The following is a 5,000-nucleotide window of genomic DNA, read 5'->3' on the forward strand; positions in this document are numbered from 1 at the left end:
TTTTTCTCCTCGCGGTATCTCCCTATTCTCGACTTGTTTCTATCTATATTTCGTAGGCCTACAGAGTGGCAGACACGCACGACGCACCCATAGAACCGGGGGATGCGGCACGAGGCGTGGGTCCGGCGATCCGTCCGTCGGTCAGAGACCCGAGCGGAACGGAAACCCTCGCGCCGCGGCTCGTGTGAGTTTTATTCGGTATTGAAAACACCGTTTCCCACCCGCGTGTAGCTGCTCTTGTGCACCACAGCATGTAAAAGAATAAATCGGAAAGCGTCCTTAAATGCGACAAACTAAGAAAAAAACCTTTTTACACATGCTTTAAAATAAAAGCGTCGCTAAGGTTATATACTTTTTTCCTCCTTGCCTTTTCAATCTCTCGCATATGCATCAGATATCTACTTTAATGCAGCGAGACTAGTGGGTGAGCTGCGGGGTGGACGGCTCCGTGGGCCGGTCCTAACCCCACCCAGAGCTCATTGGAACGGTAAGGAGACCCTCTCGGCCTGCTTACAACACATAATACCACATGCTTCATTGGTAGTTTTTTTTTTTCTATTTATTGCTTTGATATATAGATTTTTTTTTTGTTGTATATTTAACTAAATAATGAATGTACTTACAATCTGTAGATATCTATGCTTATATTCTTCTGGAAAAGCCCCCCGGGTCGTCTTTCTGAAATCACCCACCTCCGAAAATAAAACTATTTATGGTTTTATTGTTTATTCTTATGTGACATTCTGAGACAATAATGTTGAGATACATTGATATAGTTCTATATATTGATATACTGTAGCTGGGTCGCTAACCCCCAACGGTTAAAGGTAGGTCTGTTTCTGTCTCTGATTTTATTTTACTATCTTTTATTATATGACAAGATAACATGACATTTCGCGTCCAAAAGACGACTGCAGACAAAGAATGTATACGAAATAGAAGACATGGCGCAAAGATTTACTTCAAAGTTTCACCAATATAGGGGAAAAAGTTTGTCGAACTCACGCCACCCCTCATCTTCTCTCTCTGTGTGTGTGTGTGTGTGTGTGTGTGTGTGTGTGTGTGTGTGTGTGTGTGTGTGTGTGTGTGTGTGTGTGTGTGTGTGTGTGTGTGTGTGTGTGTGTGTGTGTGTGTGTGTGTGTGTGTGTGTGTGTGTGTGTGTGTGTCTCTCTCTCTCTCTCTCTCTCTCTCTCTCTCTCTCTCTCTCTCTCTCTCTCTCTCTCTCTCTCTCTCTCTCTCTCTCTCTCTCTCTCTCTCCCCCCGTCTCCTATTATGTCTCTCACCCTCCTCCTGTAGTATTGTGTGGTCTCATTAAGGGGGCTTCCTGGCAAGGCTACGGGCTTGTATCGGAGCTGTCCAATCAGTGTTCTTACACGGGTTGTTAGCGCCAGTTAATGAGGAGCTCCTCCCTGGGCCCGGGGAGAATGGCGCCTCAGCATCAGATTTACCTTGTGTCAACTCGTTACTTCTAATGAACGTCCACCCAAGAAAAGACCTCTCAGCGCTCAATGGACCCGCGCGGCCGGAACTTGTGTTTGTGTGTTCAATCCTGGAAAAGTGGAGTTGCAAAAGTGCCCCCCCCACCCCAGACACACACACACACACACACACACACACACACACACACACACACACACACACACACACACACACACACACACACACACACACACACACACACACACACACACACACACACACACACACACACACACACACACACATTGCGAGGACCCAACATTTCCATGGGAGTATTTAGTCTTCTTAGTGGTAGGCCTATTTGAAGGTGTCTTTTCATCGAACGCAGATTGGTGTTTCGTCGTTTTCGCGACCAATGCATAAGTCGCGCATTAAACGACCAGATGAACCCCCCATAAAAGTGGAGAAGAAGGCTAAAGGGATAGAAAGACACGGACGACTGTGTATTTGTGTGACTCAGCCCCAAACCGCTCTAAAAAGCCCTTAATAATCTTTGCCACACGTTGCGATTTTTTTTTATTGAAGTACCAAGAGTCTAATGATTACCTACAGATTTGGCCTATCGAACACACACACACACACACACACACACACACACACACACACACACACACACACACACACACACACACACACACACACACACACACACACACACACACACACACACACACACACACACACAGTCTATTTTCCTCTCTCTTAACAAAGCCGTTGCCTTTGAGATAGTCCACTAAGGATAGTGAGAAAGAAAAAAGAGAAAAGCATACATATTGTTCTGATGTTGTAGGCTATTAAAGAAAATGTACTCGACTGAAGAGTTCTGAAGATCAACGCGGATGTGAATGTTGGAGAGCAGCCTTTGGCCCTGTGTCACAGGGCCTTAGTAATTATGAAGCTGACACGTCGCTCTGCAGAACCGCTGATGTACGAGTGATCGCAACCGTATAGATGCTATCACACTCAAATCCGTTCAATTCTTCTAGTCCACAAGTTTTAAATTATGGACTATAATAGACTAGATTAGATTAGGTCTACGTAGGATATTATTTTGATTCACATTGAACAAATTGTTCCTTCAAAATACGTACAGTTGTGGTCTGCTCTGCTCGTCTGTCGTACACCTTCCATTAGGTTTTATTTTGTAATCGACCAGGGTGAGTGATCTATCGAGATCCATATCCATAGATCACTATCGAGTCTTTGCGCATGCGTGATTTAGCGTGTGTGAAGGTTACAGCCACCGTGTCAGCCCCGATCCTATCACTGTCTCACACTTGTTTCTCTACGTGCGTTTATGGTATGCTCAAAACCGCGACTGCTCCTATTCTCTCTCTCTCTCTCTCTCTCTCTCTCTCTCTCTCTCTCTCTCTCTCTCTCTCTCTCTCTCTCTCTCTCTCTCTCTCTCTCTCTCTCTCTCTCTCTCTCTCTCTCTCTCTCTCTCTCTCTCTCTCTCTCTCTCCTAGCTCCCTCTCGCTCTCCCTCTCTCTTACTCTCTCTCTTTCTCTCTCTCTCCCCCTCTCCCCCCTCGCTCTCTCTTTCTCTCTACCTGTCCCTCTCTCCCCCCCCCCCCCCCCCCCTCTCTCTCTCTCTCTCTCTCTCTCTCTCTCTCTCTCTCTCTCTCTCTCTCTCTCTCTCTCTCTCTCTCTCTCTCTCTCTCTCTCTCTCTCTCTCTCTCTCTCTCTCTCTCTCTCTCTCTCTCTCTCTCTCTCTCTCTCTCTCTCTCTCTCTCTAGCTATCCTGTCTGTCTTCCCCTACCCCTCGTTGACTGTCGCTATTGACATTACTCCACTCGATTGCTCGTTTAGCCCCAAGTCAATTTTGAGATAGCCATGAAGTGTAAAAGAGGTGGACCATGTCATATCCGCTCAGTGTGCCGGAACTGGAGCCTGGCTGCTTGTTATGATTGAGAGAGAGAACAATTCAGACAGGAAGACCCGCCATCTGAAACAGTCCGTAAATCACTCTATATCTTATGGTGTTCATAGGCATTATCAGTCATATTTTGTGTTCATTTCATTTGTATCTATTCCGTTATTCGTTTCTAAAATGTACAATTATTGATCAAATATTCTAGATGACAAATCTATTGTGTTACAAATATATTCCTCCATAACACAAGATTATTTCTTAATTATAATATTAATAATAACATCATATTAATAAATACAATTAATTCTGATTAATTAGTTGCTCGATGTAGCCTCGGACTGGGACTGACGCCCTGTCCCACGTGTCCCCCGCTTTATTTATCCTTCTCAGCCTGGTTGCAGACAATGCACGAGATCAAATCCAGTTTCAATCCAGTATCAACGAGGGATGCTATTATTCCTTATTCATGGGTGAAGTCACCTGTCCAATAGGTTTAGTGTCGCGCGGCTCCGTGTGTCTCGCGAGATCACTAACAGACGTGTGTGTGGGACCTGGTTGAGACTTGACGAGCTACGGGCCCCTGACAGGTACAAGGCCGAGGGGAGGAGGAGAGGTGGGTATAGAGGAGATGGACCAAGGAGAGAAGGAGAGAAGGGTGGAGAGTTGGACGGAGGAGAGGAGGAGAGGTGGGTAGAGACGAGATGGACGGAGGAGAGGAGGAGAGATGGGAGGAGAGGAGATGGAAAGAGGAGAGGAGTAGAGATGGGAGGAGATGGAAGAGAGCAGCTTGATACGGAGGAGAAGTTGGATGCAGGCATCATGTCTTTGGCGTTCAGACAAGAAGAACAACAAACAAAGCAAAAAAAACATTACTTTGAGCAAAAATATTGGTACGGCTATTCTTAATTATAACATTGCCAACAGGTCATATCAGAGTATAAAAACAAAGCAGAAGATGTGATATTATGCCTACTAGGCCCCAATAGATATGGTACGTTACCACCAATAGTTTCATATCAGGCCCACCTTCAAACATCACTGACTACTGGGACACAGCTAATAACTTTGCAGTCAATTTACTATGGCAGTTTGTGATAACGTACAATTGAACAGATATTAGACTTTTATATTATATTTATTTATTTCGATTAATGAAATAAACCAAAATAATCGCAGACTAAATGTACAATGGAATCTTAATGATAACAACAATAATAACAATACAATTAATAATAATGATAATAATGATAATAATAATAACAATTAAAATTAGAATTAATATTATTATATAATAAAAACCACAAAAACGATGATGTCTAACAAAGGCTATTCATCTTCAATTCACAACTTTGAATCTTTAAGGACTTAATTTAATTTTAAATAATTAATTTAAACAGACAACAATGTCTCGCTGTCCGTTCATCTCTAGTCTGCCATAGGGCTCCTAACGGTACAATTATATATAAATGTGTCAACTTATTGTTTTACATCTCGTCATAACTCTGTGCCAATTTCTGAGCGGCCAAGAATTACAGGCTCTCCGTGTTATTATGGAGACCATGAGGCTTTGATATATATATATATATATATATATATATATATATATATATATATATATATATATATATATATATATATATATATATATA

Source organism: Gadus morhua, chromosome 15, assembly GCF_902167405.1.
Source record: "Gadus morhua chromosome 15, gadMor3.0, whole genome shotgun sequence".
In the NCBI taxonomy this organism is placed as follows: domain Eukaryota; kingdom Metazoa; phylum Chordata; class Actinopteri; order Gadiformes; family Gadidae; genus Gadus; species Gadus morhua.